This window comes from Ictidomys tridecemlineatus, chromosome 8 (assembly GCF_052094955.1).
Source record: "Ictidomys tridecemlineatus isolate mIctTri1 chromosome 8, mIctTri1.hap1, whole genome shotgun sequence".
NCBI lineage: Eukaryota > Metazoa > Chordata > Mammalia > Rodentia > Sciuridae > Ictidomys > Ictidomys tridecemlineatus.
Genome location: NC_135484.1, coordinates 51856216 through 51873413, shown reverse-complemented (window position 1 = coordinate 51873413; position 17198 = coordinate 51856216). Strand labels below are relative to the sequence as shown.

The 17198-nt window shown below is 37.2% G+C and overlaps 1 protein-coding gene across 2 annotated transcripts in view; it reads left to right on the top strand.

Annotated features, from left to right (window-relative positions):
• LOC144366111 (heat shock factor protein 2-like) overlaps positions 1-16984 on the top strand; it is a 47765-nt gene extending 30781 nt beyond the window's left edge. For both annotated transcript variants that reach the window (XM_078019475.1, XM_078019476.1), the window contains one exon: positions 9566-16984. The gene's annotated coding sequence lies outside the window, so the exon portion shown is untranslated. The remainder of the gene's footprint in view (positions 1-9565) is intronic.
• The last annotated feature ends 214 nt before the right edge of the window (positions 16985-17198 follow it).

The following is a 17198-nucleotide window of genomic DNA, read 5'->3' as shown; positions in this document are numbered from 1 at the left end:
CTTACTCTTAAATCCAGACAGCTCCTCTTCAAGTTGTCTAATGTGATCCTTAAGCCCCAGGTTTTCCTGCTGGAGGTTTAAACTATTTTTTTGTGACTGATTTAGCTGATCTACTAAATCTTCTACTTTACCTTCAAGCTTCTGCTTAGTTAAATGCAAATCACTGAGGCTCTGCGCATTCTCAGTTAACTTCTCCTTCTGCACATGCAACTCTTGGGATATGTTCATTTGCTCATCCTCAAGTTGACGAACTCTCTTTTTTTCGTCATCTAGATCTTGTTCCAACTTCTTGATGACAAGGTCTCCTTCATTTTGTTGTTTGGATAGCTCATCTTGTATCAAAATCATGTGCTTTGTAGCTTCCTGATTCTGATGATCCAGTTCTTCTAACTCAGCTATCAGCATTTTCTTCTCATTGATAGTCTGATTCAGTTCTTCCTCCTTTGCCTTCAAGTGAAGTTTTAAGTCTAGTAATTGTACATTCAAATTCACGTCTGTTGAAGCTCTGCTTTTCATGACTTGATAGTCACAGCTCAATTTTGACAGTGACATCTGAAGTTCCTCGTTTTCTTGACTCAATGATGACTTCTCTTTTTCTAAAGCTTCAACATGCATTTTAAGTTTCAGATTGTCTTCAGCAAGGCGGTTATCCTGGTTTAAACCATTTAGTCTCACGATTTCCTTCTCCGCATCAGCCAGGGCTCGTTGAAGCCTGAACACTTCTTCCACTGCTGAATGCTGAGGAAGGGTTCTTCCCTTTTCTGCCACAGTAGAACTCTGCTCCCAAACTGAAATTTCATGCTGATGATCATCTATGTCTGGACTGTGGTTTGGTTGAAGAGTCTTGATAGTATTTAGTACTTTGCAGATTTCACTCGAGTCAGAATGGTGTGTTCCCTGAGCCTCAGCAATCTGCCTCGAGTGGCCAACTTCAGATTCATGTTTTGCAACTTCAGTTGATAATCTGTTTGTTTCTTGTTGTGATACAATTATGTCACTAAAGTCCGTGTCATCATCACGAAAGGCTGAAGAATGACTACCGATCAGGGAACCGAACGGAGCCGGTGCGGTTGTTGTTGGCACACCACAAGCTCCCGAGCGTACTGATTGAGCAGCTGCCCGTAGTTGGAACATTTGATCTTGCAGGACAGTCTGTCCTGCTTTAAGATGGCTGATCTCTACCTCTTTCTGTTGCAGTTGATCTTGGCAACTTACAGACTGATGGTTTCTGTGTAGCTCTGGCGCTTCATGCTTTTCTTCCAGGTCAGTACAATACTTTTTCGGTCTTTCATTCTCACATCTTAGTGTGGAATCAGTAGTTTCCATTTCCTTTCTCCGACAATGATGTAAAGCTGCTTCTGGGTCTCCTAAGTCATCCAGAAGCATGTCCCTGGTGAGGGTGGAGCTATGGCCGGTGAGGAAAGCCAAGCTGCTCCCCACCTGAGCCAAGAAGTGGCCCAAGCCTGAGCCCAGGCCTCCAAACCAGGCCGACATCGTGGCCACTTCAGCGAGCCATCGGACCAGCTCTGAGAAGCGCGTCCATCACCATCCACTTCTCTGCCCCGAACGTCCTCCGGCGTCGCCGGGGTCAATTATGACCCAAGCGCTCAGAATTCCTCAGAGCGCGGGGTTCCTGGGGCTCCACCAACCACCAATCATCCCTTCCTGCCTGTAAACTCAGAAGCCTGTCCTGCGCTTTGACCAGGGACCTGCAGCCAGTAGCACACTCACCCCCTGCAGGGCCTCTGCTTCTTCCCTGCACTTGCCTGTCAGCTATTGGCTCACGGGATTGGGCAGGGGTGGCTGGGAGGAGCTAGAGATCCAGGAAAGTGTCCTAGTTTGAGTCCCAAGGCAGTGTGCTGTGGAGCCAGGAAGAATCAATGTTGTAGATGAAATCCAAAGGTAGTTCACTGGACAGTTCCCTCTTGTCTGGGAGAGGTGGGCTTTTTGTCCCATTCAGTTGCATTCAGTTGACGAGGTGAGGTCTCGCTCCACATTAGAGAATGGAATCTATTTAACTAAAAGTCCCCGATTCAAAAGTAAATGTCACCCCATAACACCAGCACAGACACACCCAGAATAAAAGTTGGCCAAGCATCTGGGCATCGTAGCCCAGGCGAGTTAACATATACAGTTAACCATCACAAAGTCTTAATCAGTCTCAGAATTCAAATTATAATATGGATTAGATTTCACTAAAGAACCATCTTTACCCTTTCCAAAAGTAAAGTTTTGCTGTTAATCTATACATTTTCGAGTTCAGTTGAACATTATTTGGTCCTTGTTAATTCTGATTGAAGTTTATTTAAGTGCTCAAAAATTCCGCTTAAATTTCACTTAAGAAAATTTGTTTTAGAGCCAATGGGTTGATGTCCACTTAACCTATTGTTGTTTATCAGTGCCAAATATAATCCAGGTTTCAAGAGTCCAGAGTGAAATAAAAAGTTGAGAAATTTTCTACTATGGAGTAACAATCCTAAATGTAATTCCCATACCTCTGAGGATCAGAAGGAGTTAAGATAAGGCCCTGCTTTCCAAGGTGTTTAAATTCCAACAAGTTAATGAGGAGGCAGTTTTGTAGAGTTGGGGACAAAGCAAAGAGATGAAGCACGTGGGCTGTAACAGACATACCCATTGGGACCAGAGCAATTTTGGAGCTAAACTGACAGAACGCATTTATAAGACCTCTCTCACAAGCATGAGTTGAACAGTAAATGACAACATAGTGTGTAGTTCTCACCTGATGGCTGGTGCAGAGAAAGTGGCCAACAAACAGAGCCTGCTGCCACTTTGTTCCTATTTGCTTTTTGTTTTGTTTAGGATCATTTTCCTTATTACCCTTTAGAAGGGGTTTGGGTTTGCTCCCATTACTCTCTTCCCAGAGCCCATTTTCAGGAGACTCTTTTCCTTGAGCTGTTCTTTCTCTATGTCTGTTCAGGAAACAAAACCTCAAGGTGGCAGAAATAAAATTTAAAAAAAGGAAGAATTTTTGGAAAGTTAATGGTTAAGTAGATCCTAAGGATTATATGAATCACCTCATAATGTCTCTTGCCTTCGAGATAGCGGAGCAAGTAGACATAATTACTCCGATTGCTATCAGAAACTAGTGACTGCATTTGTGTCCTGGGCTAGAAAAGGAAATCTTCTTGGTCCTTCTTATTCATCTCCAAATCTGAGAGAGAAGTCAGGCCTGTGTTAGTCAGTCTCTCCTCATAAAAGACTAATATAAAAATTTAAGCCCCTTTTAGCATCTGCTGAAGTGAGAATCCACGCTGTACCCCAGCTGTGTCTACTGTTGAAGAAGGCGTCAACAATACCAAGTGTCCTTTTCTCCCTTTAGACCATTCCTCCTGTGTGTGTGTGTGTGTGTGTGTGTGTGTGTGTGTGTTTGAGTGTGTGTGTGTGTGTGTGTGTGTGTGTGTGTGAGAAGACTTTTTCATCACTTTGACAACATACCTGAGAAAATTAAATGAGTAAATATTTATTTTGATTCAATTTCAGGCTCCATTGCTGTGGCCTGAAGTGAGGCAGATTACCATGGCAGAGAGCCTGGCTTCAAAACAGAGATTCTCAATTCATGGAGATCAGGGAAATGGTGAGGGGAAGAGAGGACTGAGGAATATGATGTACCCGTCCAGGGAATCAACTCCAATGGCCTACCCTCCAACTAGGCCCTACCGCCCCCACAGTTTTGACCAACTCCCAATAGTCCTGTCCAATCATGAACCCATCAGTGGATTGATCCACAGATGAGGTTAGAGCTCAGGATTCAATTCACCTTTCTGTAGAGTCCGTTCTGAATGCTGGTAGATTGGGGTCCAAGCTTTCAACACATGACCTTTGGGCAACATTCCAGATCCAAATTATAGCAGGGTGCCTCCTTCTCTTTAGGTGTTCTGTGTTTGTTTATTGTTTTCAATCACAAATAATGATCCTTTTTCAGTGTAAGACCTATCACATTTGGCTTGAATGTGGTTCCAGTGGTGGTTGCTCCTCCTGCTGAAAGGCATTTCTGATCACTCAGATTCAGTCTTCTGGCATGGTTCGCTCTGACCACAGCTGTTTGTCATTTTATATTTCTATCTGAGAGAGAAACCTACCTACTGTATTCGAAACTGACCATCCAAATGAAAGCATTTCTCTTCTTCCAAATATGTTTGGAATGTTCCTGGAAGCTATGGGGGATATGGAGGGAAAACCCCGGCTCATTCGCGAGCACATGTGACAGAAAGCATCCAGTAATCATAAGGGTATCCTTATACATATATTCAGTGCCCCAAAAGCACAAGGTATTGTGATAGATATTGTGAACAACATAAAGCTGTGTTATATACATTTCCTGCTGTGAAGTGCAATTGAATACAGTCAATCAGTGGAGAAGATGTTCCATAGAGTGATCCTTGAATTATAATGCAAGGCCAGCCATTGACGACTGTGGTGGTGAGGATCTCATATGGGGCAAAAGACTGAGTAAGAAAGAATAAGCCAGAAGTAGAGAGCCCTGAATAATGTGGCTTTGTTAAAACACAGTTGAAGGTTAAAGTAATGAAAGCTTTTTGAGTCTATAAACATAGGGTGATAAATTCTATGCAAGACATTAAGTTGTTACTTCTTTTAATACCTCATAATTCATTCAAACATTTTCTTATAGATTTCAGTAGAATTTTTAAATCTCTTCAATATGGGCCTCGTCTCTTCTTGTTTCTTTTTTTAAATGTTTATTGGTTGCTCAAAACATTACAACGATCTTGACATATCATGTTTCATACATTTGATTCAAGTGGGGTATGAATTCTTACTTTTACCACGTGTACAGTTTGCAGGATCACATTGGTTATACGTCCAAGTTGATACATACTGCCACACTAGTGTCTGTTATATTCTGCTGCCTTTTCTATTCCCTCCCTATCCCCCCTTCTGTCCCCTCCCCTCCCATAATCTCTCTCTACCCCAGCTACTGTAATTCATTTCTCTCCTTTTTTCCCCTTTCCCCTCACATCCTCTTATATGTAATTTTGTATAACAATGAGGGTATCCTTCCATTTCCATGAAATTTCCCCTTCTCTCTCCCATTCCCTCCCACCTCTTGTCCCTTCTAATTGGTAATCTTCTTTTCATGCTCTTCCAGCCTGCTCTGTTTTGAGTCCCCCTCCTTATATGAAAGAAGACATTCAGCATTTCTTTTCTAGGGATTGGCTAACTTCACTTAGCATAATCTCCTCTAATGCCATCCATTTCCCTGCAAATGCCGTGGTTTTGTTATTTTTTAGTGCTGAGTAATATTCCACTGTGTACAAATGCCACATTTTTTTCATCCATTCATCTGTTGACTGGCATCTAGGTTGGTTCCACATTCTAGCTATTGTGAATTGTGCTGCTATGAGCCTTGATGTAGCTGTATCCCTATAGTATGCTCTTTTTAGGTCTTTGGGAATAGTCCGAGAAGGGGAATAGCTGGGTCGAATGGTGGTTCCATTCCCAGCTTTCCCAGGAATCTCCATAATGCTTTCCAAATTGGCTGCACCAATTTGCAGTCGCACCAGCAATGTACAAGTGTACCTTTTCCCCCACATCCTTGCCAGCACTACTTGTTGTTTGACTTCCTAATGGCTGCCATTCTTACTGGACTGATTTGGTGTCTTAGAGTGGTTTCAATTTGCATTTCTCTGATTGCTAGAGAGGGTGAGCATTTTTTCCGTGTATTTTTTGATTAAGTGTATATCCTTCTCTGAGAAGTGTCTGTTCAGGTCCTTGGCCCATTTGTTGATTGGGTTGTTTGTTTTCTTAATGTTTAATTTTTGAGTTGTTTGTATACTCTGGACATTAGGGCTCGGCACATTTGTATTTTTAAGAATTAGCATGATCAATGAAATGTTCCGCATACGTTTGTAGGAAGTTTAACATAACACTCCAGTGACAATACAGTAGTAGAAGGATTGATTTGGACTGACAAATTGTTCAGTGAATGATATATTACCCATAAATTTGAATTCTCATTATCATAAAGAAGCAAGGTGAAAATAAGAATTTAAGAGAGTGTTGGGGATGTGGCTCAAGTAGTAGCTCCTTCGCCTAGCATGCGTGAGGCATGTGGTTTATTCCTCAGCACTACCTAAAAAAATAAATAAAATAAAGATGTTGTGTCCACTAAAGGCTAAATAATAAATATTTTTAAAATAGAATTTAAAATAGTCCATAAATGTTATATACAAACTGTGAAAGTAGATACTTTCGCATCTAGTGACTTTTATAAGTAGGACAAAGAATTAAATGTAGTTCTGCTGTTTATAAAATGATCACAATAAATCACCAATGTCATTTTTTTAAATGGGAAATGTTTTTTATTGGTTATTCAAAACATTACAAAGCTCTTGACATATCATCTTTCATAATTTGATTCAAGGGGGTTATAAACCCCCATTTTTACCCCAAATACAGATTGCAGAATCACATCGGTTACACATCCACGTTTTTACATAATGCCATATTAGTGACTGTTGTATTCTGCTACCTTTCTTATCGCCTACTATCTTCTCTCCCTCTTCTCCCATCTTTTCTTTCTACCTCATCTGCTGTAATTCAGTTCTCTTGCTTGTTTTTTTTCCCCCTTTTCCCTCACACCCTCTTATATTTAATTTTGTGTAACATTGAGGGTCTCCTTTCATTTCCATGCAATTTCCCTTCTCTCTCCCTTTCCCTCCCACCACTTGTCTCTTTTTACTGTTAATCTTTTACTCATACTCTTCCTCCCTGCTCTGTTCTTAGTTGCTCTCCTTATATCAAAGAAGACATTTAGCATTTGTTTTTTAGGGATTGGCTAGATTCACTTAGCATAATCTGCTCTAATGCCATCCATTTCCCTGCAAATTCCATGATTTTGTCACTTCTTAGTGCTGCGTAATACTCCATTGCGTATAAATGCCACACTTTTTTTATCCATTTATCTACTAAATGGCATCTAGGTTGGTTTTGCAGTCTAGTTATTGTGAATTGTGCTGCTATGAACACTGATGTGGCAGTATTTCTATAGTACGCTCTTTTAAGGTCTTCAGGGAATAGTCCGAGAAGGGGTATAGCTGGGTCAAATGGTGGTTTCATTCCCAGCTTTCCCAGGAATCTCCATATTGCTTTCCAAATTGACCGCACCAATTTGCAGTCCCACCAGCAATGTACAAGTGTACCCTTTTCCCCACATCCTCGCCAGTTCTTATTGTATTGTGACTTCATAATGGATGTCAATCTTACTGGAGTGAGATGATATCATAGGGTGGTTTTGATTTGCATTTCTCTGACTGCTAGAGATGGTGAGCATTTATTCATGTACTTTTTGATTGATTGTATGTCCTCCTCTGAGAAGTGTCTGTTCAGGTCCTTGGCCCATTTGTTGATTGGGTTATTTGTTTTCTTATTCTCTAATTTTTGAGTTTTTTGTATACTCTGGATATTAGGGCTCTATCTGAAGTGTGAGGAGTAAAAATTTGTTCCCAGGATGTAGGCTCCCTATTTACCTCTCTTATTGTTTCTCTTTCTGAGAAAAGAACTTTTTAGTTTAAGCCAGTCCCATTTGTTGATTCTTGTTATTAACTCTTGTGCTATGGGTGTCCTCTTAAGGAGTTTGGAGCCCAGCACCACAATATGTGGATCGGAGCCAACTTTTTCTTCTATCAGATGCAGAGTCTCTGATTTGATATCAAGCTCTTTGATCCATTTTGTGTTAACTTTTGTGCATGTCGAGAGAAAGGGATTCAGTTTCATGTTGTTGTATATGGATTTCCAGTTTTCCCACCACCATTTGTTGAAGATGCTATCCTTCCTCCATTGCATGCTTTTTGCCCCTTTATCAAATATAAGAAAGATGTAATTTTGTGGATTGGTCTCTGTGTCCTCTATTCTGTACCATTGGTTCACCCGCCTGTTTTGGTATCAGTACCATGCTGTTTTGGTTAGTCTTGCTCTGTAGTACAGTTTGAAATCTGGTATCGCTATACCGCAAAAGATTCACACTTTCTGCTTAGAATTGCTTTTGCTAATATTTCTCAGATACCTGTAGTTTCTAAAACCACTAAGAGGATTTTTATGAAAATTAATTTTATTAATATTTTTATTATATTATATAGTTAATATTAAATGATTTAATCTATATTGAATGTTATTTAAATTGACTTTGTTAAATTGTATTAATTTAAATGAAATTTTTTTTTTTAAATATTTATTTTTTTTTTAGTTCTCGGCGGACACAACATCTTTGTTGGTATGTGGTGCTGAGGATCTAACCCGGGCCGCACGCATGCCAGGCGAGCGCGCTACCGCTTGAGCCACATCCCCAGCCCCTTTAAATGAAATTTGATGAATTCTTCAATATAAATCAATCTAAAATTTAATCAAAATTAATTTAAAAAATCAATTATGAAAATAAATTTAAATCAAACAATAGTATTAATAAAATAAATTTAAACAATATTAATTCATAAAATAAATTTAAATTAGATCAATGTATATTAAATGATAATATAATTTACATTTATAAATTTATTAAATTTTATTTGAATTAATTTTAATAAAAATATTCTGAATGGTTTTAGAAACTACAGGTGTCGGAGAAGTATGTGCTATGCAATCTGCTTTTTCTCTTCTCTGATTTCACCTACTTAAGCTAGAATCTTTTGATTATCTTTTACCTTAATTTACGAAAAGGTTGAAACTACTCCTTTTTTAAAGCCTTTCATCTTTCAAAAACTGTTGTTAGCTTATTTCTCTCCCCCAATTTTTTTGATCAAATGTTTTAAAAAATGTGTCATAGGCATTATTGTAGAGCCCCCAAAGTATGTAGATAAACAGTCCAGATATTTAATGATATATTCTTACTAATTAACTTTTCCATTGGCAGTGGATCATGTGATTCCACTTTGGGGTTCACTCATAAAAATACTCTTACTTCTGGACATATTTAACATCTGGGAAACTGAATTAATGTGAGGTGACTTTTCTATAGAAAGGGAAATAAGTAAAATGGACAGGGGTCATAGTATTTGGATTAAAAGTAACTTAGAATTTATCCACTAAGCTTCATGATAAGGCCCTCTGCACTGGAATTTTCTTTAGTACTTGTACCAGGTTATTTGGGATAAACTAAATATTCTCAACATTTTGCAACTTCATATTTCGTTTTCTTCTCTAAATCTGAGATCTCCTTCAGGTGGTTTGGATTTTTCATCTTTCCTGTTATTTAAATGTACCATTTTTATCTTAATGCCATTAAATTTGACAAATATAATCATTGGAGCTAATGGTTCACTAATGCTGCTCTGTACAGTTGCTTACAAAAGTACATCAGAATTGAAGACTGGTGATGATTACCTGCTACATTGGAGCAAAATTTTATAAACAAAAAGTGCTACAGCAACAACAACAACAAAATTTTAACAAGAGCTATATTAAAAAAAAACAAAGAAAAAACTACAACAAGTAACAAAAAAAAAAAAAAAGAAAGAAAAAAAAATACCTAGTATCTATATACCTGTATATATCAGCTTTTTTTCTTTGTCTTTTTTGTCTACAAATGCAGAGTTCTTTTCCAAAAGGCCATGCTGTAAAACATCAAAAAGGGTTATGGCTTCTTTAAAGTTCTAAATATTTAGAAGATCCTGGAGTACAAGTCTGGCATTGTTGTCCGGGGACACTGGCAGTGGTGTGAAGGTGGGCATGAAATCTGCGAAGGATTTAAAAAGAGGATGCCCAGGTCTACCAAGTCCAACTCCAGCTTGGTTAATAAGAGGCACAGCTGTTGAACAAGGAGCCAAGAATGGATTCCCATTGGTGCTTCTGCAACTTCTGAATTCAGCTGCACTGAATTCACTGGAGTGTTATGATAATCTTCCTACAAATGTGTGCGAATCTACTCTCTAGAGTATAGAAAGAACTCACAAATCTAAATACACACACACACACACACACTAAATAAATAAATAAAATAACCCATTCAATACATGGGCCAAGGACCTCAACAGACACTTCTCAGAAGATGATATACAATTAATCAACAAATATATGCAAATATGCTCATCATCACTAGCACTTCGAAAAGTGAAATTCAAAACTACTCTAAGATTTCAAGTTCAGTCTTAAAGGCTGGAAATGAGCATGTTTCACCTCTCTTTCTCCTTCTACCACCAAATCCTTATAGAAATTAGAAAAGGACATTTGACATGCTCAGTGATCAAAAATAAGAATCAGAATTCTCAAGGACTGAACACAAAAATAGATTATGAAAGAGTAGATCAATTTCAAAAAACAAAAGCAAATATAGGATGTGCAAGAAAATATTCCCTTGAAGAAGTTGAGATGAAACAGGCTGCTTTATGCTTTCAGTATTATATACCAGGGATCAAAGAGCCCAGGACAACAATAAGATAGTTATCTGAGGTACCACACAGTGGGGTAATTAGAGCAAAAACATGGGAAACCCTGCAGAATAAAAGGCATAAACTGAACATCCCTCTCTCAGAACCGAAACAAGGAACCACCAACAAGCAGAGAGGGATTGAGAAGAGCTGTGTAATGCACTTAAGAAGCCTGACTGAGTAGCTATACCAAGAAGTTGTACACAAAACTACATATCATGTTCAAACACACAGGCTACAGCCACCAAAATTTACCATGCCCTAGACCACAATGAAAAAGCCAGCCAATTCCATTAATGTGTTATCACACAGGCTGCAATTCCTTGTACATCAAAAATTACAAGAATTTTGATTTCTCAAAAGACAAAATTCCATATATAATGAAATTAGGTCCATAGAAACAATGCCAAATAATTGTTAGATTATAGCAAAAATCAAGATGGAATTAAATTAAAATACTTTAATAGTCATCTGGTGAGTATGGCAGAAGCAACAGGGATTTAGATATATGTATTTGAAAAGAGATAGAAATCAAATGGCATATGCTTTTAATGTAAAATCATAAGAAAATACCTGGATAGTGGCATGCATCTGCAATCCCAACTGCTAGGAAGGCTGAGACAGGAGGATAGCAAGTTTGAGGCTAACCTCAGTAATTTCTGAGAATCTGTTTCAAAATATAAAATGAAAAGGACTATGAATGTAGCTCAGTTTAGTATTCAATCCCCAATACCACAAACAACAACAAGAAAACATGGAATAGAGAATAGAAGAAATAAGTAAGAAAGAGTTAATATAAAGTTTAAACAACAAATGAACCCAAGGAAACAAGCATCGGGGGCTAGCGAATTAAAACAAAACATGTACTTAAAAGGTTAATAAGATACTTTAGCAAGTATGATCAAAATAAAAAGTTTCAAATAGTTGCCAGAAATGAAATGAGAATCATCAACCATGAGGAGGAGTCGAAAGATTTATAGGAAACTCAGCTTCAGAGCAATGCATTGCTTTATGAAATGTAGATTAACTGAGTTGTTAATTTAAAAAAAAATCAGTTATGAATGAATGTATACTTTCTTGATGCCTTCACTACTAGCTCGCAAAAGGGTTTAAAGTTAATAATAATTGATGTATCCCTTGGGAGAATTTTTAAAAGGAGAAAAAAGTAATTCAGGTGTTCCTGGTGCAGAAAGAAAGTGGCTAAGATAATTGTTTCCTCCTTAGGCATGTTAGTGAGCTGTCATTCTCTGTGCCATGGACAGAGAAGGCAGAGTCTGGCATTTCTGCTGAGGCAGAGGCAGGAGAAGCAGTAGTTATTCATGGGGGAAAAGGTACTCCATGCAGAACAAACAAGTAACTTAATGTTATTTACTGGTATTTGTCACCATTGATACCTCTAAAACTCAGAGGGTCATTTGGCTCTTTCTGTTCAAGCTTGAATTTCTAGATCTAAGCTATGAGAATTTTTTAATTCAAAAAATTCTCATAGCTTAGATCTGTCAGATCTGCATAGATCTGACAGAAAGAAAGAAAGTAACTTCTAGTTGTTCTCTTTCCCAGTAGATGCCTAGAATGTAAAAATAATTCTAATGCTAACTTACATAGCTTTTGAGACGATATACACTTTTTAAAAGTATTGATGTTCCTTCACCAGGCTACACTTGCAGCTAATATTAATTCTCCCAAAAATATCATACAACCTCCAAAACTATAAAAATAATCACAATTAAGAGTGAGGAAAGTGTAAAAGACATCAGCTTCAACAGATGCACACTTTAATCCCAGTGGCTGAGGCAGAAGGATCACAGGTTCAAAGCCAGCCTCAGAAAAAGCAAAGTGCTAAGCAATAGTCTTAGTAATCCAAGTTTTCAAAGTAAAACCAATAGTGAGATCCTGTCTCTAAATAAAATACAAAACAGGGCTAGGGATGTGGCTCAGTGGTGGAGAGTTTCTGACTTCAATCTCTGGTACCCACCCATCCCCCCAAAAAAGACATCTACTCTCTTACCTGTTATGTAAATGGTTTACTGTACTAATGTAAATGTTATCTGTTGTTGTTTAAACAGTATAAATGACATATAAATTTTGGCTTCTATCTCAGAGCTGAGAGTGTTAATCTGTAATCCAAATAGAGAGGTGGACAAAAGAGAACTGAGGGGCACTTGCAGTTTGTGGCCCAGGTGGCTCTACAGAAAGGTGAATTGGATCATGAGCTCTAACCTCATCAGTGGATTAATCCACTGATGGGTTCATAATTTGACAGGATTATTAGGATTTGGTAAAAACTTGTAGGCAGTAGGGCGTGTTTGGAAGGTAGGTCATTGGAGTTGATTCCCTAGAAGGGGACATCTCATTCCTCAGTTCTTCCTTTTCCTCGCCATTTTTCTGATCTCCATGAGATGAGCAGCTCTGTTTTGAAGCCAGTCTCCCTGGCTTGTTGATGGCCATCTTCTCCTGGTGTCTTTAAATGGTCTTTCCCTTATACACATCTAGGTCCAAATTTCACCTTATCAGGATCCCAATCCTATCAAATTAGGACTCATTCTAATCACCACGTTTTATTTTAATCCTCTCTTTATAATGTTCTCTCCAAATACAGATACCTTATGAGGCACTGGGGATTAGAACTGCAACATATCTTCTATGACCTTTTAAGCACCCAGCCACGAATTTGAAAGGTCAGGGACAGGAGTGATTTACCAAAGAGTGACCGGGAAACACTAAAATATTGGCTAACTGCCAATATTTATTGCTCTATTATTCACTCTCACAATAATATTTTATTTTTATTTGTATCCCACCTGTAATCAACACATCCTTAATCACTCCTAGTTTTCTCCCTGTTCACCACTCAAAATTGGAAACCCATTTGCAATCTTACTGTTTTTACTGTGGATAATAATTGATAATGTCATTTCTATTTATTGTGATGACTAACATTGTAGATGTCATACCAGGAACTATTTGGTTTAATGCCGTATATTGTTTACATTGGTTGTTGTTATTATTTGTCTCCCACTAAGCAGTGACATACTGCAATCCTTCAGGGACACTATAATCCCACAGGATAGAAACTCTGCTGCCTCAAAACCACACTGTTAGAGTGGACTTCAAACAAAAGTTAATAGGAGGGACAAAGAAGGTCACTTCAAACTGCTTAGGGGAAATATGCACCAACAAGATATAACATTTGTAAATATTTATGCCCAAACGATGAAGCATCTATGTACATCAAACAAACTTCTCAATTTCAAGAATCAAATAGACCATAACACAATAGTACTCGGTGACTTTAGCACATCTCTCCCAAACTCAGATAGATCCTCCAAACAAAAACTAAATAAAGAAGCTATAGAACTAAAAAATACAATTACTAATTTAAACTTAACAAACATACATAGAATATTTCATTCATCAGTGACTAAATACACTTTCTTCTCAGTAGCACATGGATCCTTCTTTAAAATAGACCGCATCGTAGGCCAAAAAGCAACTCTTAGAAAATACAAAAAAAAAAAAAAATAGAGATAATGCCTTGCATTCTGTCAGATTATGATGGAATAAAATTAGAAATCAATGAGAAAATAAAAAAATGCAGAGTTTCTCACACACCTCTGGAGACTAAATAACATGCTATTAAATGACGAATGTTCATCTGAAGAAATCAGGGGTGAAATTTAAAAACTGCTTAGAGGCAAATGAGAATAGTGACACACATATGAAATCTCTGGGACACTATGAAAGTTCATTACATTGAGTTCATTCATTAAAAGAATAGAAACTCTACAAATAAATAACCTAACATTACATCTCAAAGCCCTAGAAAAAGAAAAACAAATTAACACCAAAAGCAGTAGAATACAGGAAAACTTAAAATGACAGTTGAAATCAGTAAAATTGAAAGAAGAAAATTTTAAAAATCAACAAAACAAAAAGTTGGTCTTTTGAAAAAATAAATAAAACCTTTAGACAACCTAACCAAGAGAAAGGGAAAAAGACCCAAATTCCATGATGAAAAAGGAAATATCACAATGGACACCACTGAAATACAGAGGATTATCAGAAACTATTTTTGAAAACTTATAATCAAATCAAATAGAAAAATATAAAGACAACAAATTTCTAAAGACATATGATCTACCAAAATTAAATCTGAAGGATATAGAAAATTTAATCAGATCAATTTCAAGTAAAGAAATTGAAAATGCTCTCAAAAACCTACCAAGAAAGAAAAGCCTAGGATAAGATGAATTCTCCGAATCTGTAGAATTTTTTTCTTTTAAAGAAGAAGTAACATCAATTCTAAAATTATTCCATGAAGTAGAGAAGAAGGAAAGATTGCCAAACTCATTCTATGAACCTACTATCACCCTAACACCAAAATCAGACAAAGACACATCAAGGAAAGAAAACTTCAAACCAATATCCCTGATGAACATAGATGCCAAAATTCTTAATAAAATATGGGCAAATCACACACAAAAAATATTAAATAGATAGTGCACCATGATTAAGTGAGTTTCATTCTGGGGATGCAATTTTGTTATTCATATGGAAATCAATAAATGTAATTCACCATATCAAAGAATAACATGATTATCTCAATAGATGCAGAAAAAGAATTTGACAAAATTCAGGATTTATTCATGCTCAAAACACTAGAAAAACTAGGGATAGTAGGAACATACTTCACAAATGTTATGTAGATGGAAACTGAGGCCAATATCATTTTAAATGGAGAAAATTGAAAGCATTCCCCCTGACACGGAACCAGACTTGGAAGCTCTCTTTCGCCACTTTTATTCAAGAAAAGTGAAGCAGGAGGCATCACAACACCTGGCCTTAAAATGAACAAACAAACAAACAACAAAAATTCTACATAGCATTGGTACAAAAACAAACATGGACACAATGGAACAGAATAGAAGAAACAGAGACAAACCCAAATAAGTAGAGTGATCTCGCCGTACTGGACAAAGGTGTCCTAAACATACATTGGAGGAAAACTGGAAATACATATGTAGCAAAATGAAATCACCAACCCCCCTCTCATTCTGCACAAAACTCAACTCAATGTGGATCAAGGACCTAGGCATTAGACCAGAGATCCTGTGCCTACTAGATATAGGCCAAATCTCCATCACATCAGCTTAGGAAACAAATTCCTCAACAAAACTTCTAAAACACAAGGAGTAAAATAAAGAATCAATAATTGGTATGGTATCAAACTAAATGACAGAAATACAATGAAAACTATATTGAGATTTTATTTCACTCCAGTCAGAATGGCAATTATCAAGTATACAAGTAATGATAAATGTTGGAAATAAGCATGTTGAGGAAAAGGTTCACCCATATATTGCTGATGGCTGTGCAGCCACTCTGGAGAGCAGTCTAGAGATTCTTCAGAAAACTTGGAGTGAAACCACCATTTGACCCAGTTTTCCCACTCTTTGTTTTATACACAAAGGACTTAAAATCAACATACAATTGACCTACTATGAGCAGAGCTATTAACCAACCTAGCTGCCCTTCCATGGATGAATGGATAATGAATATGAGGTGTATGTTTACATAGGGAATATTACTCAGCCATAAAAAAGAATGATTTTGACTTTTGCTGGTAAAAGGATGGTTCTGGAAACTATCATGCTGTAAATAATAATTATAAAGAGGAGACAGAGACAAGGTGCAGAGGCAGGGAAGGTAGCAGAGTGGCTCTTTGTTTAAGAGGCCACATTTATTTATACCAATAGGTTACATTAGATCATTAGTACCATAACTACATTATTGTTTAGAGTAGCAGTAAGGTTGCTTATACTGCAGTTACATTTCACAGTTAAAATATTCAAGGTTAGGACTTTGTGCAGTTGTCAAGAAAGTCCATTGTCTGAAGTTACTGTTAGGCAGGCAGATCCAGGAGTACCAGGGCTTGATAAAACATTGTAATTATCTATCAAACAAGTTTCTTTATTCCCAGAAGCTATGTGCCTACAACCAAGATCCAGGCTTGATGAGACTCTAACACAGAGACTTCTCAGGGCATTGCAGACCAGCTAGACATTGCACATATATTAGCTACATTATTGGATCCCAAGAGAGGTTGCATGGCTTTCTAAGGGTGAGAAACAGGGTACCTATGATCCCCTGGGAGTTTGCTCACCAGGGAAACACTCCCATGTACATTTCCACAATCAGAATCCTTTCATGTTTCCTTTCTTGTTTTTTAAGGCCTTTCAGATGAATAATAATTTGTCTTTTTGTTAATGTCACCATGGGCAAAAAAGTAGGGCAAACATTGGCAACAGCAAGCACAACATAATAATCCCAATATTAATAAACATGTACCTATGAATAATTGTTTGACCCAAGTAAAGTTGGATAAACAAGAAATTAGCCAATCCAATAAATCTAAACCTCCATTGTCTTCTTGAACCTTTTAAATGATATCTTTAAGGTAGTCTAACTCCTTTGCGATAGAGTACTATTATCACTTAAATTGAAGCAACACATATTATTAAGCTCCTGACATCCTTTATGATGTAATAGCAACAACTAATAAATTGTGGCCTGATTATCAAGAAGAGTTTGATGATGTTGTTTTTGTTCTACATTAAGCATATCAATTGTCATAGAGGTACGATTCATATGTTTTTACAATAGCACAGGCCAGTTTCATAGTGATTTTGTAAGTCCCGACAGCTAATGTAGGGATATCCACTAAGGAAAATGTCAAAAAAAAAAGCATTAAATTTTGTCTTAGAAGGTTTACTGAATCATCACAGTTTTGTTTTAAAA